Source organism: Camelus bactrianus, chromosome 8 (genome assembly GCF_048773025.1).
Source record: "Camelus bactrianus isolate YW-2024 breed Bactrian camel chromosome 8, ASM4877302v1, whole genome shotgun sequence".
In the NCBI taxonomy this organism is placed as follows: Eukaryota; Metazoa; Chordata; class Mammalia; order Artiodactyla; family Camelidae; genus Camelus; species Camelus bactrianus.
In genome coordinates this window covers 1,725,438-1,743,270 of record NC_133546.1, presented here as the reverse complement: position 1 = coordinate 1,743,270, position 17,833 = coordinate 1,725,438, and the positions used below count along the sequence as shown (strand labels likewise).

General features: G+C 56.6%; 1 long non-coding RNA gene across 3 annotated transcripts; it reads right to left on the bottom strand.

The window, feature by feature from the left end:
• Positions 1-981: 981 nt before the first annotated feature.
• Positions 982-14,673, bottom strand: LOC123619993 (uncharacterized). Of its 3 annotated transcripts, none has more exons than XR_012508450.1 (6): positions 9,401-14,673; positions 4,699-9,301; positions 4,363-4,547; positions 2,946-4,252; positions 2,691-2,853; positions 982-2,577 (listed from the first exon to the last, which is right to left on the bottom strand). It is a non-coding gene; the product is annotated as an uncharacterized LOC123619993 (long non-coding RNA). The 3 variants fall into 3 exon arrangements; XR_012508449.1 differs by having other exon boundaries at positions 2,691-4,252; positions 4,699-6,419; positions 7,546-9,301; XR_012508448.1 differs by having other exon boundaries at positions 2,691-4,252.
• Positions 14,674-17,833: the final 3,160 nt, after the last annotated feature.

Sequence of the window (17,833 nt, the reverse complement as noted above, 5' to 3'; positions counted from 1 at the left end):
GACCTAGGACAGGTCACCCGGTCGCTCGCGGCCCAGGTCTCACGAGGTCAGGCCCTGCAGGAGGACACAGCCCCTCAGCTTTGGGGAAGCAGAGTTGTTCAGTCCCAGCTAAGAGGAAAACCTCCACTTTGAGAGAAAATATGTACCCTGTCTTTTCCACAAGGAATTCAACCATTAAAAGTCTGGATTTGCTAGGAAGTCTGCTGCTGCGCCATGGAACCCAAGCCGGGAATCCCCTGAGCGACACGAACCAGGAGGGCCAGGACTTACAGCCCCCGTACTCCTCCGGGCCCTTGGCCTGCACATCCCAACACTCACAGCTCCACCTGCGGCGCGGACGGAGGCGGGGTGTCAGAGTGGTGCCCGGAGATGCGAGCCCCGCACCTGTCTCCACCTGGCCGCACCTCGTCTGCCGTCCCTCTCCCGCGTCTTCCTGGACAGGCTGGCTTCCAGGGAAGGTCATCCCGCTGGCTGGGTTTGGCCTCGTGCGCCCGGGGCCGCTTTTACCATCGGCCCAGTCTAGTGGAGTTGAAAAAATGACTGAGCTGTTTTAACCTGGTATTTTATCAAGGGACTCCTTGAACATTTTAATGATTGGATTTTACAAGCCCCGTGCTCTGGGGCCTTTTTCTTTAGTGAAGAATAATTTTAAGATGAGCCTTGCAAACTACTATATGGAAAGAAAGGAAAAAAGCTCTCTGTGTATGTTCCTTTTCCTGGACGTCCTCCTCGAGTCCAGCTCCGGGAAGCCTGAGATCACACATCCACCCCCACAAAAGCCCTTAACATTTCTGAGATTGCTTCGCGAACGTCAACCCCTCGACACCTAAAATTCTGATGCGTACAGTTTGCGGTTTGCTACCCCGTGCCGTGATGCACATGGAAGCCTTGGGAAACCCTGAGGGCCCTCGGGTGGGCGTGTGTCTGTTCCACCCTGTGGTTGACCTGCCCTCATTTCTCCGGACGGGTTCTGGAGTGTGCTGATTGCAGAGGACAGAGGGGTGAGAAAGGTGAGTCCAATCTGGTTTTGGGGGCTCGGCTGAAAGCGAATTTACGTTTCTCCACTCGGATGCATTATTGATGGACTTCTTGTAAATTTTTAAACGATATAAATAATGTATTTAGAGCAGTGTCAGTTTATGTCTGTTTACCAGTTGGGTGGTCTAAATGTTGTACCCAAACAATGTAAAAAGACTCTTTTGGAATGAACAGTGTTTCAGGAAAGAGACAACCAATTCTCACTTTTAAGCACTTCTTTTTGTGTTGAGTGTCATTGTGTTGACTGGTGTCCGTGTTGTGGGGAAAGCAAGGGGGAGCAGAGAAGAAAGAAAAAAGGAAAGGCAGGAAGGAAGCGAGGACAGAGGGAAATAGAAGAGGAAGGAAGGAAGAAACAAAGGACAGGGAGAGGGCGGGAGACGCAGTCACACTTGCCCAGTCCCTACACTCAGGCTTGGCGGCGGTGCGTGCGCCTGTGCATGTGTGCGCACGTGTGCGTGTGCACGAGCGTGTGCACTGGGAGGAAAGGGGCATAGGGTGTGCAAGAGAGGGCGTGACTCTGCCCCGGAAGAAGCTCCGCGCGGGGGTGTAGGATGGCCTGCACCTGTGCCGGTGGCGCCGCCCCCGACCCGGGAGCAGAGACCAGCCTGCCCGGCCTGCTCCTCTGTGCCCAGAGCCCGCCCGTCACCGGAACTCACAGCCCACGGGAGGCAAGTACTCAGTAATTATTTGCCACACATGCTGATGTGGTTTAATTCAAATCGCTGACCATCGAGTCTGGAGCAGGCCGTGTGCTGGGCTCTGGGCACATGGACCAAAGCAGAACAGGCAGCTTTGCATCCGGCGAGCACACAGCCCTGCTCCTGTGACTTTCCGGGAACTTCTTCCCCAAACCACAGCAGCTCTGGGGTCCCAGGTCTGGCAGTCCCCAGCCTGGGTCTAAAACTAGGATTTCCCTGGGACGCGGGGTGCTCAGGGATTTCTGACTCACAGCCCCTCTGAAGGCCCAGAGCCCTTGGACCTGCCAGGTTCCCTCTGGAGTGAGGGTGCGTCCAGTGTGCGAGGTACAGACATGGTCTTGCTGCGAGGCAGGCCCTGAGCGGCTGCCTCTCTGGCTGTCTACATCCCTCTGCAGGTGGTGCCCTTGGTCCTGGAGCAAAGGCCATTTGATCTGTCCCCATTTCAGAGTGCTGGCCACCCACACAGAACAGGTGTGGAGCAACGCATCCAGGCCGATGGGGACCGTGGGTGTGTGGGGAGCAGGGGGGCCCCAGGGCCCCGTGGGAGCAAGCCGTGAGTTTGGCACCCACACCTCTCACCGCCCCACAGAGCGCCCTTCCTGCTTGGAGACACGAGTCAGGTTTAGTGGAAAAGCTCACTTCCTGCGTCTCTCTGACGACTTGAAAACACCCAGCAAGGCTGGGCTGGTTACAGAGTTCAGGGACCAGGGAACCGCGTGGACGCTGGCCTCCGCCGTGCTGGAAGGCATACGCATGGCTGTTACAGACAAGACACAGTGTCCCCACACTGAGTGAGGGGAAGGTGGTGTCCCAGACGGTCTCAGCGGCATCTGTGAACCTCCTGGAATTTTATGTGAAATTACAGGTTTGTGTGTGTGTGTTTTCCGGGTGGAACATCCGAAGTCTCTCAGACGTCCAAAGGAGGTTAGACCCACAGCCGCGGGCCGTGCTCACCTTCTATGCACAGGAACGTTTTAAAGGTGCAGAAGATCTACATTCTTAATTCTGACACCACTTCTAGAGAACTCGCTTCTCGAGCCACTGTAAGGAGCAAGGGCAGGTCCGCGGACAGGCTCCACGAGAGCGGAGGGTCCCTTCTGAAAAGCGGTCTCACCTTCTAAGGCCCCGAAGCAAAAAAAAGCTCGTGATTTAATCTTTTTGAAAAGAATTAATGGTATAAATGGCCAAGTGGCTTAATTTTATGCTCACCTTGGGATTCCAAGCTTATTACGCTCCGGCTTAGAAGTCCCCTCACCCCAAGTTCTCAGGCACGTGCAGGTCTCCATACAAGTGAGTAAACGGTTTGTGCGTCTCACGGCATTTAAGGAGCTGCCGTTTTGACGACCTGCGCTGTCTGTCTTAGCACCTGTTTTACTAGAAATGCACACGAACCCACTGTGCCCAGGTCACACTCCCTTGGGGTGATGCCTTAGCCTCTCAGGGCGTTTCCTGACCTGCCGTTGAGAATGTGGAGAACCAGCCTCGCTGGTGGGCATGGTTGGAGGCTGGGCCTCATCAGTGCAGTACCCGTGCCTGAGACTGGGCAGAACGGGCAATCAGAACTGCAGTTTCCTTGGTTTCCTTCGTGATCTGATAAGGTTCCAGCTTTTCTCCAGGCTCCAGAGGGTCCAAACTGCCACAAGCACCTGCTTTTCCACCTTAGATGAGTCTTGGATTGCAAACTCCCTATGTTTAAGAGGCCTCGTATTAAGGTCTGGGCCCCAGTTTCAGCTGAGAGACTCTGGGGCGGGGAGCCAGGCTGTGGCCCGGGGCGGGTCCTGCCGGGCCAGCAGGGAGGGGCAGGGCCTGTCTGCTCCCCGACTGGCTTTTCTGGAAGTGCTTTGACACAGAGCCCACGCCTCCACTGGGCAGGCTGACTCTGAGTCCCAGGGGAGAGGCGGTCACCTGTGTGTATGCCTGGCTGGGGTACTGGGGAGGCGGGACGTTTGTTATTTCAGGAGTAAATTACGTAAGGACCAAGGCTGGTCTCAAACCGCTCCAGCTGGACCCATTCAGGGATCTTACCTGTGTTTCAGGAAGGATTTGTGATTCCTCTGGGCCCTATGTTCAAGCAGAACTGTGATGTCCCACCGGAGGCCTCAGGGGGAGATGACTGAGCAGAGGGCGTGGTGCCGGCTCTCCCCCACCTCCCCCCCGCCCACCTCCCCCAGCCTGGCCTCCTTCTCCAACGTCCTGACCCTCAGAGCCTCTCCTGCCCTCCCTGCTCTTCTCCGTGAATAACCTCAGGAGCAGGCTGGAGCCCCAGTGATCCTGGCGGATGAACCCTTTAAGGAGATGTGAAAAGATCTGGTTTCTCTTACAACCCCTCCCCCTACACACTTTTAGATCTGAACTCACTGCTCTGCTCCTGAACCCCACTGTGGTGAGAACAGCTCCTTTTCCGGGAAGGAAGCCTAGAGATTACATCCAGGATCTGGAAGCCGGAAGGAAGGGGTGTTTGAAGTCATCTATTTCAATGTTTCCTAATCGGCTCTGGCTCCGAGTCCTCTGCAGAACTGACGGAAGTGGATGTTTGCTCAGTGGGAGCAGACTCGCAGAAGCCCAGGCCCCCGTGTGGGGCTCATCCTCCCCACGGTCACAGACACCCCGGCCTCCAGATGCTGACCTGCTCCCTGGGGACCCTGGGGCGCTGGCGAGGCCAGCAGAGGCTGGAGCAGCAGCGCAGCCCAGAAGTTGTACAGGGATGGGCCCCTCTGTCCCCGGCCTGCAGAGAGACCGCAGGCCTGTCCCTTCTCTCGCAGAACTGTGCCTTCATCTGTTGACAAGGGACGTGTCCTCACCAGCTCCAGGCTGCTGAGAAGGACCAGGATCAGGCTCACGCCCACAAACGGAGGCAGCCTGGGCTTGTGGGCCCACGGGACGCCCACCCACACCCACACGGGGCAGAGGCTTCCCCCCCTCACCCCGCCGCGACTGCAGGTGCTCCTCAGCCTCCACCAACCTCGCCAGACTTCCTCTGCGCACAGGACAAAGAGCCCTCTGTTCCAGAGGGTTGCTATAAAAGCTTCCAGCTTTTCAGGTGGAATTCCAACAGTAGTGGAGAAGCTCAGGGAATGCAGACATCACAAAGCAGGTGGGAAGGCATCAGGTATTTCTGAAGTAAAAGCTAAAAACCCAACACGGATTCCAACACTGACGACCCCTCCCGGGAATCCACGGGGGAGCTCCGTGGAGAGCCTGACACACGTACGTGGCACCAAGACGGCTCTGGGCCCCTGGAGGACCCGCCCTCCGCAGGCAGTGTGGAGAGCCTTCCGGTCTCTGGGCTGTTTAGCGAAAAGCCTGGGGAAACCTCAAAGGCAGAGACTGCTTTCCATCCTCCACTTTCAGAAGGAGGAGGAGCAGGGAGCCAGCGGCGCCATGGACGCTGGTTCCTCGCCTGCCCCCCAGCAGCCTGTCCGGTGCTCTCACCGAGACCAGTCAGTGCATCTTATCTGCTCCCAGCAGATACGGTGGCGCCAAGTCCGAGAGGGAGGCCTTTCTCCCTGGGCTGTAGTCACCTCTCAGACCCCTGAGAACTGACGACACACTGCGTCCCCCCCGCCCCTGCCCCCACCTTCCCCTCACCCTCGTCTTAGACATTTCCAGACGCCACAGTCCCTCCAAGTGCAGCTGAACAGGAGAGAGGACAGCTTCTCCGGGTGGCCAGATTCACATGAGGCAGAAGCGTTTTCACTCTGGAAATGAATTTCTTGGGGTTTCTAAGTGGTCTTCTGAGATGCTTACACGTGCACCAACCTGTCAACCTTTCCTCTGCTGCGGGGGAATAAGGAACAGCAAAGACGCTGCTGGTACGAGATCTGACCCCAGACAGTCGCACCAAACAGGACATTTGGGGATTATCTCTGCTGTTCTCAGAAACCAGGGCCAGAAGGGCTTGCGATCTGAGCTTCCTCTGAGCAAAGATGCCAACAGGGCCCGAGGTCCAGGGCTCTGGGAGAGGCTGGAGGGCAGGGATAGGAAAAGGGGAAGCCGGGGGTCGGGGTGGGGGTGGGGGGAGGAGCATGAGGACCCTCCCCTCCACCTCCGCGTACCTCTCGCTGCTCAGGTCTTGAGATAAACACAAGACACCTCCCTTGGTTTTTAAGACCATCTTTGCCCCGTTCCCTGCATCTCAAGATGACTGCTCACAAAGTGGGACTTTAACTGGGCACCCACGTCCACTCTTACACGGGGACACTTTGGGGTGTGTGAGTCTAAAGACCACGTCAAGAGGGGCATGACCAGAAAGAAGTGTGGCCACAAGACAGTGTCCTGTCTGGTGTCCTACCCCGAAGGGGCAAAGCCAGAAGCCTGTTCCTGCCCCACCCTCTGCACTCTCGCTCCGGCCCCGCCTCCCCCCTCGCCTCCCCCTCCCCAGGCCGGCCACCTGCACCGCGAGGTCAGAAACGGGATGTGGCGAGTTGCGGTTTGCCCAGTGCACCTCGTGCCTATCCCTTCCCGGAACCAAAGCTAACTGGACGGAGAGAAAACACTGCATTTTCATGGACCCTCTTTCTCGTGGCTGCTTTGTGGCCACATCGGGCCCCTCCCGACACCGCACTTGAAGACGTAAAGGAATTGGGGTGAAGATCTGATTTCCTTCCTTCTGAATTCTCGGTTTGACTAGCTATACTTCAGATTCTGCTGGTTTGTTCGGCACAACTGATTCTCTTGGCCTTCCTGTAGGACAAGAATATGTTGAGCTGTTGGGGGAGTCTGGAAGATGGTGGACCCCAGAATCCGAGCCCAGAGTCTTCACCACAGGAGAGCCAGTGGCCAGCTCAGGCCCAAGAAGTTGGTAGCTGCCTTCAAGGGGCCTCTGAGGCTTTCTAACTGGTCTCCACCCCTTGTCCTAGAGAGTCTGGTTCTACAAGGGAAGAGACTGTGGGTTACACAAAAGGAACATCCCAACCCTTCTCTGGGGCAGAAGCTCTCAGATCCAGGGACACAGAGCTATCCCTGAGGAGTATTCCAGCAGGTGAGGCTGGATCCCTGGGGTTCCCTCCGCCCAGCTGGGCAGGGTGGGGCAACCCTGCCTAGGCCCCCTCTGGCTGCACTGACCACCTGGACTTCACACCTCCTGCCCCGAGCCATCGGCTGCCAGACTGTCAGTCCCACTAAACCTTGTGTCAACCTCACAGCCCTGAAGCAGGTCGCGTATCCAGTCTGGTGGAGCTTTGCCAAATGCAGAGGCGCAGGCCCCAAGACTCAGCCTGTAGGTTAGCACCACCGGCCCCTCCGGTAACCCAGTGGCTGTGCTTGACCGTCTCACCCGCCCTGAACCTTGGCCCACCTCGGGCACTTTGGGCCAAGCCCCTGGCTTCAATTCTGCTGCCCCAAAAGTTTTATTGCTGAATAAACAATTGCACTCCCCTTTAGATAATGACTAAAAAAAAACGCAAACGAAATTTGAACCCATGTCAAACGTTAATGCACAAAAGGAGAAGACAGAGCAGCCAGGCTCTGGGCCGGACGTGGGCACGTGTGTGGGCGTGGACAGCCATCAGAGGAAAGCCTCCCTGCCAGCAAAGAGCCCCCAGCCTGGCCTCCCTGCCCCCAGAAGCCCAGAGGGAATCTGAACCACAGAGCTTTGCCTTAGGAAGCCCCCAGAATCTCAGGCAGCACCTCTGAGAGCTACTTTGCAGGTGTCGGTGTGCCTGGGCCCTGTGGCTCTTGGACACAGTGGGCGGGGACACCTGAGACTGCAACTCTGTCCAGCTCCCATGAGGCTGGCACTGAGGCCGCAGAGCCCAGACTGTGGGCGGGCTCAGGGGTCCCCCCTGTCGAGGAAGGTGAAGGACCTCACCTTTCTGTATTTCCAGGCACAAGTGCCCCAGGACAGGCTGTGCTAAGAAAACACTGTCACAGAGAAGCCCCCGTGCATCTGCAGCCTTGAGCCAGCATGACACCAGGCACGAACTTTGCGAACTTTCAGGTTCATTTTCCAAAATGTTGAATTCTTTTAAAATGACATCAAGATTTTTATTTATGATTAATATTTTTTTTACAACTTTAAAGCAACACTCAGGTACGTGCTCAGAAGGGATTCTCTCCCTTGGAAAAGTGTTAACAAAGTGCTTCAGGTCATTGCAGTCAGCCTAGGAAGGCAGGCGTGGAAGGTGGGCTGCGTGGGGCGGCCCTAAGTGACCGCACTTCTGTGCTCCAGTCATCTCACCTGTAAAGCGCAGACAGTCCGGGGGCTTCTTCAGACCGTGGAGGGGAGTCCAGGAGGAAGCACAGGCTGCGCTGCGCCTTGGGCGCAGACAAGAAGGAAGCCCCACCCAGCACGGGTGCTAAGTTGCTGTCACTCTCCCCTCCACCTGCGCCCAGGAGAGGGGACTGGCACACGCGCTGGAATTGTCAGCACGGGAGCCAGACTCTGCTCAACTCAGGAATGGTGGAAGATTCCAGGTTTGAAATAGACAAGAAGCAGTGGAGCTTGGGTGATAGGTACGTTTTATATGGAAAACGATAAATGATGGAGAGGGTGTGGAGAAAAGGGAACCCTCCTACTTTATTGGTGGGAATGTAAATTGGTGTAGCTACTATGGAAAATAGTATGGAGATTCCTTAAAACTAAAAATAGACTTACCATATGATCCAGCAATCCCACTCCTGGGCATATATCCAGAGGGAACTCTAATTTGAAAAGATACAGGCACCCCAATATTCATAGCAGCACTATTTACAACAGCTAAGACAGGGAAGCAACCAAATGTCTATTGACAGATGACTGGATAAAGAAGATGTGGTGTATTTACACAATGGAATACTACTCAGCCATAAAAAAGAATAAAATAATGCCATTTGCAGCAACATGGATGGACCTGGAGATCATCATTGTAAGTGAAGTAAGCCAGAAAGAGAAAGAAAAATACCATGTGATATCACTTAAATGTGGAATCTTAAAAAAATGACACAAATGAACTTATTTACAAAACAGATAGACTCATAGACATAGAGAACAAACTTATGGTTGCTAGAGGGAAAGGCAGTGGGAAGGGATAAATTGGGAGTTTGGGATTTCCAGATACTAACTACTATAAATAAAATAGATAAACAACAAGGTCCTACTGTAGAGCACAGGGAACGATATTCAACACCTTGTAATGGCCTATAATGAAAAGGAATATATACGTATATATAGCTGAATCACCATGCTGTGCACTAGAAATTAACACAGCATTGTAAACTGACCATACTTAAATTAAATAAATTAATTAAATTTAATTCAAAAAAAAAAAGAAAAGAAAACACTGATTCGAACACCCAGCGCCCAGGACCCACCTCCCCCGTCGGCTGCCGGGGCACCACGGGCCCCAGGGACAAGGGGCTTCATGCTACAGGCTGGAAAAGCCAGGCCTACCTTGAAAGGTCCGAATTCCATGAATCACTGAGGGTGAAAATGGTACTTCCAAAGCAGGACACAGCCTCACCTGGAGCTGGCCTTGGTTTTGTAGGGCCACACACCTCATTCTTTAAGCGCCACAGAGACAGGAAGGTGAAATTCAGACCAGGAAGGCCGCTGTCCCCAAGTCTCCCGTAAGAAAGCTTCTGTGTTTCTGAGCACAAGGGATCAGTCAAGTTAATTGAGTACTGATTGAGTCGAGTGTCTCACTGTTATTATTACCACCGTTGCTATTTTCATTAACCGAACTTACATTATTTTAATTGATGAAATCTTCAAATTATTTGGCGTGGGTTGACACTTCTGTGTAGACTGGAAAAGTGGAATGCAGGAGAGCCCTTTGCCCACGCAGGGATGGGACTCAGCAGAGCCGGGGGCGTCGGCCGGCCCAAGACCCCAGGGTGGGATGCAGCACGTCCTGGGGAGACCTGGGTGTCCGTGTCACTCCATGGTCACCCAAAGACAGGCATGGACAGATCCCAGGCAGCCCAGTCTGTCCCAGAGAGACTCCCAGGCACCAACATGACACGGGCTCAGAACCGCCTCAGGTAGGTGTGAGCCGTCCTGGGGACTCCCTAGATTATCCACTCATCAGCCCCTCTGTGCAGAGTGCGGTGATGAGCAACACACGGCCTTTCCCTGGAGAGATCCATCATTAGAGGAGACAGGCAGGTTAATTACTAACTACTATGCTAGGTGGGGTGAAATAAACGCTTTAATAAACGTACCGGCAGCGCGTTGCGGCGCTGCTGGGAGGCAGTGATTACCTGACCAGAGGCGTCGGGGTGAGCTGGCGTTCAAGCGGGCCTCAAAGGGTGTCGTGGGCAGAGGGGAGCCGGAGGCCTGTGACCCAGATCCTGAGCCGGGCCTTCCTCCTCGCCTGTGTTACAGGACAGTCCTCGACGGTGCTCAGGTATTGGAATGACACTCAGAGCTGTGTCTCTCTGGTCCCCTGGTCTCCTGTGTACCCACCATCAGGTGAGGTTCGTGCCTGGCTTTCCGTGCTTCTTTAAGCAAGCAAAGCCTTCTTACCCCTCACTTTAAACACATCCTGTCGTCCGCTGTCTGCTTGGTTAGCATCACAGTCCAAAGACCCTTCCACACCAGGGACAGAGAGCTCCCTCTGGGTGGGAGGGAACCGAGAGAGGACCCCAGAGGAGGGGTGGTCTGCCACTCGACTGCCGCGAGGGTCAAGTTCAAGATGGAGACAAAGCCTTGGGTCAGGCGGCATAGAGGAGAATCCACGGGACCATGCGGGGGGTTTCTGGACATCAGACAGGGACGACCCGTTCAGGAGCTTGCTGACAGGCGAGGCAGAGAAACGGGGCCAAGAGGAATTTGGGGGGCCTTTTCCTGGGAGGATTAAAATGTCAGCACACTGGTGTTTGAGTCGGAAAGATCAGGACAGGGGGGTGGGGATGGGGCAGGCAGGGGAGGGTGGGATCTCTGCTCCTGGCTCGGGGTGGCAGGGGCTGGGACTGGTGCTCGCGGAGCCTGGCCGGCCCATCCGACCGCGGAAGTTTGATCCACAGTGATTTCCAAATGGAAGTAGAGACTGGGCTCCCGCCAGGGCAGCTGGGTAGTTTGTTCAGAACAGAGACGCTCACAGCGCAGGCAGGCACGTGCATTCTGAGACGCCCTCCGGACGTGTAGTGGGCACCCCCGCCTCCCCAGCCTGGCCCTGCCCCAGGGGACCTGACACACGGGATGCAGCGAGACGGCCCAGGAGAAGCTGGGCCTCTGGGGACCCCGGGGACGGGGAGCGTGTGACCGGTGCTGCTCCGGGCACACACAGCACAGGCACGGTGTGGGGCTGCAGGCCACAGAGACGGGGGAGAAGCCGCGTCCCCCTTGTCGCGTGTGTGGCTCTGCCGACCCATGCGTCGCAATTTTATGGATTATCTTCACTTTAACGTGCAATTTATCTCCCCTGTTTCTGAGCCGGCAGGAACATGTCACCGTCACTCCCGCAGCCCCTCTCCACGACCAGCTGCTTTGGGAACAGAAATCACAGCAGGGCTCAGCTCAGGAAATGAAGCTCTTTACATCGGAGACTGCCCGGCCCTCCGCTCCCGGTGCAGGCAGGGCCGTCCTCGCACCGGGGGTCCCCGAGGAGACCCTGAGAGGTCCAAACACCCCGTTCCGGTCTCTGTTCTACCCCAGCGCACTCCGACCCCGCCCCACACAAAGGAAGCCGTGGGAGACTGCACCCCCTGACCTGACCATCTCCCCTGGAGCCTCGGGGGACATCCGCGTGCCCCTCCCGGGGCCTTATCTGTCCCACCTCACACCCTACACCCTCCTTAGGAAAGTTCGCCCAGATCTGCACTTAAGGGACTGGAAAGGGAAGGGAAGAGATGGAGACTCAGGTGGGGAGAGGGCTGAGACCCGGTTGCGATTGCCTGCTGGTCCTGGGAGGAGAGGTCCCAGACCCACGGCAGCCAGACGCCAACCTAAGCCCTTGGCGAATGGAGGTCAAGAGGACACGGGGCAGAGCAGGGAGGAGAGGGTTTTTTGGAAAAGATCCGACGCGGGCTGGGGTGAGGGTGGAGGTGACAGAGCAGACCAGCACCGGCACACAGGGGGCGCTCAGCGGCACCTGCGAGCGGTGGGCGGGTAGTCGAGGCAGGACCCCCGCCGTGCAGACCCCAACCCTCAGGACACAGCGTAGGAGCCAGTCACCCCCGTGTGCAGGGCAGCTGGAGGATTTCTTAGACCCATCACACTCCGCCAGAGAGCACGGTGCTGTCTCCACGGGCCTGCCGTCAGCCGTCCGGTGCCAGGGTCAAAGTGGGGAACACCATGAAAGCATGGAGACTCTGGGCTCCACCCCCAGCTTCCCAACCCTCCAGCCAGAGCCCGTGGGACTTGTGCCCTGAGAGCAGCCTGCACCACCCTCCTCCAGCTCGGCGGCGTGGAGAAGCCAAGGAGCCAGGGGGGCGGGGGGGGGGGGCTCTGTCACTCAGTTGATATGATAATCACGATAATCGCGAACGCACAGCAGACTGCTGTGTTTCCAAGCGCTCTCACGTATTAACTCACTCAATCCTCACAACGGCCTGACGTTAATCACATCTTGCAGTAGAGGAGACTGGACGGTCAAGGGGTCCTCCAGGGTCCTGGTGGGTGTCCTGGGCGCTGGGAGTAAGACACAGGCAGCGTGCTCCACGGGGCTTGCTCTTAATCCCGTGCTTACTGCCTCTCTTGACCCAGAGCACTAGGTTATAGCTGTCCACTCGTGTCCATCTGCCCGTCCATCCACTCAACCATCCAGCTACCCACCCATCCAACCACCTGTCCACCTGGTCACCTGTCCATCCAGCCATCCATTCACTCATCTATCCATCCATTCATCCATCCATCCATCCATCCATCCATCCATCTGTTCATCCATCCATCCTTCTCTCCATCCATTCAACGTCTGTCTATTACTAACAAGTCTTGCGGGTTACTGGCTTGGCAGCTGTCCAGATAGGGTGGTCAAGGGAAGGAGAAGGGGCGACATGCACCACCGTTTGTATTACCACAGGTAGCAGTCTGCCCGCATGGAGAAAACATGAAACGGCCTCTGCTGGCGTCTGGCTGGCGTCTTCCTGCTGCCCAGGAGAAAAGCTCCCTGAGGAGTCTCCACGGGTGACTTCCCTGTGGGCCCCTCGGGGCCCGTCCTAACCCTCATTCTACCTGTGGTCCCCACACTTCTCACCAACTTTCACTCCCCCAGGAAAGCCTTTCTTCTCATTCCCCAAACTCCACCTGAGCTCTGGAAAACACTGCGATTTTGCCAAAGGCATGAACTTGATTTATGGAAGAAAACTAATTAGGTTTTTGTGATAAATTACCGGGACCAGAGTGACATGAGGGGCTGATTGCCTTGACTGATGAGATTATAACCAAACACGCCTGGTCTTCCACAATCTTGGCATCGCATTTTCTGACGAGTGAAACTCGCACTCCTGGGACGGGCTCTTTTGTAAATAGAAGGATGAACTACGAGCTATTTCTCAATCTTGTTGCCACCAGCGTAAATTCAAATGTCAGCACAGAAGCCACTGCCAGGAGACAGCGCGAGTGCCAGTTCATAATGGGGCCTCTGTGTTTCCATCTGGTGCAGAAGAGTGGGAAGCAGCTTCCATCAACAGACGAAGTGCGCGGTCGTCGGGGTTTCCACTTCAGCCACCGAACGCGGCCCTAGCCCTGCGTTCTGTGAAGTCACGTCACTTCTCTGCACTGGGCTTGCTCTATCTTGAGCTTTTGTGCCGTTGCTGCTCCCAGGACACAGCTGAAGGTCAAAAGTTAGGATGAAAGAAATAAAAAGGAATCTTTCTTTTCCTTCTGATTTTAACACAAGGTCGCTATTCACCACACCACCTTGTGTACCATGTGTCATCGCAAGGTCCCCATCGTCCTCGGAGTGAACGCTTGGTCGGAGTGATGCTTCCTGAGCAGCAACAGCTCGTGTCTCCTAGGTGCTCGCTGACACCCACCACCTCTGCCTCTCTTCCAGCGCACGGGAGGCTGGCCTTCCTGACCCCTCAGGGAGGGCGTGGCCACAAGACAGGGTGTGGGCCGGGGCACGAGCACAACATCCCTGCCCGCACTGAACCACCTGGGTGAGACCCTGGCACCCAAATCCCTTCCCTCTGGCCACTGGCTTTGCTGGCCGGGACCCAGCACAAGGACACCGCAAACCCAGAGGGGACGCCCAGCAGGCATGTCGGAAGAGCAGAAACTGAGATATGGGGTCTCTCCTAATAAAAATGCCTACTGTGCGCCAGACTCTGCTGTGAAATATCTAGCTGCAGCCCCTCATTCTGTGCTCAGAGCAGCCCCGGGGGGTGGACTCCACTCATCCCTAGGTGACAGGAGTGGAAACTGAGGCACAGAGTAGAAAGCTGCACGAAACGGACCCGAGGTTGACGGCACCCTCACACCCCAGTGCTTTCCTAAATAAAGTCATTTTATAAAACCCAGGTTCCCTGCTTACGGCCTTAAATATTCAGTTTTATGTGCACAATTGTGGACGACAACAGCAAGGTGATCACCTGCTTCTGGAGAGAGAGAGAGACTTCAAGGCGGAAAGAAGGCTGCAGACCACGCCCCTGACCAGTCGGGAGCGGGGAGCCACACTGGCAGCAGGGCGTCAGGGAGGGCACCGGGCGCCATCAACCCCGTCGACCAGTGTCAGCGGGAGGTGCTGAGCCCAGAGCCGCCTTCCCCCCCATCCCCGTGAGCTTGGTGCAGGGTTCCAAGCCAGCGGTTTCTACAAGGAGCCACAAAGGAAGAGCATGCAGGCTGGCCTCACCCACCCCAGCCCACCAGAGGGCCTCCTGGACTTACACCCTGGATCTCCATTTTCAACCTTGTCTGAAGAAACAATTCCACAGCTTTAGAAAAGGTGGAAACCCGCTGGTGTAGCTAAGCGGGCGCCCAGGGGGCCCACGGAGCAGGTCTGTGCGCCACCTTTGAACTCCAAGTTGTGTGGCCTTGAGGAAGTTCTCTTCCCGATGGCTTCAGTGTCTCAGGTACAAAATGAAAATATTAGGGTAACAGTGCTCACCTGGCCAGGTGGTGGAACAGTGCCAGCCCCATGCGGTCTGTGAGGCTTGGGCTGGATGCCGAGGTGTCCACAGGGCAGGCGCCAGACAGGGCGGGAACGATTGCCTTCTTGGAAGAGGCAGCATCTGGACTCAATTTGAAGGATGGGTAGGAGCCCGCCAGCCTCGCCACTCTGTGGAAAGGACGCACCGTGAGAGGGGACACTGGTACTGCGTTGACTCGGGAAGAACTTGCCTGCTGAGGCCCCGGCATTTTTCTTACTCAGCTCCAGGCAGGGAGTAAAGACGAGAGTATTTCTGGCAAAACGGATTCCTGATATGATCTGCTGTGAGTGCTGGCAGAGCTCCCGGGTGGCTCTACGCTCTGTCCTGTGGATTTCTAAGTCTGTGCCAGTGACATCAAATGTAGGCATCTTCAAAGAAATTCACTAGCCCAAGATGTTTGAATTAATCATAAAATCAGTCTCTTGGAGAAAAACCTCATACTCCAGGCTCTGCTCTCCAGGCTCCAAACTGCACAGTAGCACCCGGGGCTGGAAACGAGGTTTAGAAATAACCTTGACCTCAATGAAGAGAGAATTTGTGAAGATGGAACCAACTTGAGTGGGACTTTTCCCTGGGCCTTTTTGCTGTAGGATGAGCGTCCCATCGGGGACAAGGCTCGCTGGGGGAAGCGTGGATTTCAGGAGGAAGGCGAGCTCCAGGGGTGTGGGGCTTCCTGACCCCCTGACCTCAGCCTGGCTACCACCTTGGCCCAAAGGGGCTGCCCTGGACCAGGCTTGGTTCCAGCTCAGCACAGGCGGGAGCCTCCGGTGCCATGAGCATCCTGAGACGCCCCACCAGGTTCCCGACGTCCCTGTGAGTTTCCTCCAGTCAGACGCCCTGGGCGCCGGGGCCGCAAGGAAAAGGAAGGTGCTTCTGAGTCCTGCCAGCCAGCACGGGGCCATTGAGAAAGGGGACAGGGCCCTCAGTGGGGGACGAGCCTGGAATCCGCGTCTGACACGGCCTCAGTCAGCTCCTTCACTGCTCCTGCCCGCACCCCCGCAAGCCCCCCCAGTGAGGCCCAGGGGCGGCTGGTCTGCGCTGCACTGAGCTGAGTCTACAGGTCATCCACAGGTCCCTGGTTTAACTCAGTGACCTGGGTCCATCAACCTGATGCCCACAACTGTGGATTTTAGCTCATTTTAAGTACAACCCCCCACAGGGACCCAGCTGCGTGTGTGGACCCATGCGAACACCCCGCGAGCTTCCCTGCACAGACGGGTGCTGGGGCGGCCCTCAGCGGGCCCTGCGAGGAGTGGCGGGTGGCGCTGCCGGTTAGCTGGGCTCTCGTTCTCGGCAGGCGGACTAACCGGCTTACACCGCGAGCTGCTGCGCCGCCCAGGACCTCGGTCCTCACCTGTGGACCGGAAGGGGCAGCACACCCCACAGCGTCGTGCTGTGGGGCCCGGCAGGCGTCACATCTGCTGACCAAGTGACCAGCATGTGGCCCGCTGGCCCTTCTGGTGACTTTGCCCGGCTGGCCTGTAAGGCTGCAAGGCTGCGAGGTCTCCAGACGCCCCTCCCGCTGCCAGGGTCCCTGCCTGGAGACCGGGCTGTGCTTGGGGCCAGCCTGGGAGGGAAGGGAGGACTTCCCCGGGGCAGATCTGACGGGGCTGGTCAGTCCCCCTGGGGCACGTGGCCTCCTTCCTGACCACACCACACTTCTGAGCCGGGCGTGAACCCTCAGTCCAATCAAAGGGCGGGACGTATCATTCACGCAGAAAGGACCACACAGAGCCTGGTCGCCTCGCAGAGCTCCCTGGACTGTTCTCCAAAGTGATCACCGATGGCTGTTTCAGAAGGCCTCTCAAATCTCAACCATCCACGTGTGGGCAGGGTGATGGTTAAATGGAGCAGCCCCGTGTGCGACATAAGCCCAGGATGCTGGCTTCACCGTGGGGGCTCCACCCCAGGCCTCCCCCAGGACTCTCGCCTTCCGTGGCCGGTCGTCTCCTCTCTAGTTTATTAAAATGATCTAAAAATGCACATTTTTTTTTCCAGACTCCTCTCCCTTCTTCCGCAGGTTATGACTCTATAATTAGTACTTGGATGTGCTTGAAACGCTCCTGAGGGAGACTCTGCTGCTCTCATTTTCTGTCAGTCTCATTCTGCGGGTGATAACATCTCGCACGACCCCATCTCCCTCTCTGACCAGCAGAAGAACAGGATGATCTGCCAAGGTTTGAGGTAGCTTTGTACGGGGACCAAGTTTTCGCTGAATAAACAGAGCAGACGACCAAATGTAGGCTAGGGAAGTACAGAAAGCGGCTCATTTTTAACAGATGGGTTGTAACATGAGAAATATCTCTGGCGGGGCTTCCATGCGCAGCATTATTCCTAAATGCGCATGGGGCATGTTTTCCTCCATTTCAGTGGAATATTTTGCCCTGAAACAGTCTCCATTTTTTCACCTGATGACCACACACGGGTCAATGTTCTGTCCCCAGGCTCAGGGGACATGCCCAGTGACCAAGGAGGAGGGCGAGCCCAAGGGGGAGGCCCAGCTGAGCCATGAACGCGGTGGAGGAGGCGAGAGAGAGACGGTGAGCACCTAAGACAGGGAGGCAGGGCTCCTCCAAGCACACTGGCGGGGCTCCAGCCACCTCCCTGGTTGTGACAGGGATGCGGTGCCCTCCCAGGGAGGCCTCTCCAGCCCGCCAGCCCCATCCACACTCGCTATGCTCAGCCCCCTTCCTTGCCCTCCCTCCTCCACCCGCAAAGCCCCCGAAAGTCCTGCCAGGGCAGCACCTTCCAGTGGGAGGTCCCCAGAGTGGACAAGGGCACTCACACCTGGAGCTGGTGACCTTTCTTTCATCCTGTTCCCCGAAAACACAAGACCTTCCCAGAGGACCTGGAGCGTCCTGCGGTCAGGACAGGAGGGGGACGCCAGTCACGGGGTGAGAGGGGAGTTTCCAAGGCTAGACAGCCAGGAGGGCCCAGGGGCCCTGCATCTGTCACCTGTCCTACACAGAGGCCTCCTTTCCGCCAAGCTCTGCACCCAGCCCCCCACTTTCCCAGCCCCGCTCAACTGCTCATGAGACCCAATCCAAGCCCCCGGGGTGACTCTCAAAGGCTCTCAAGCAACCGCT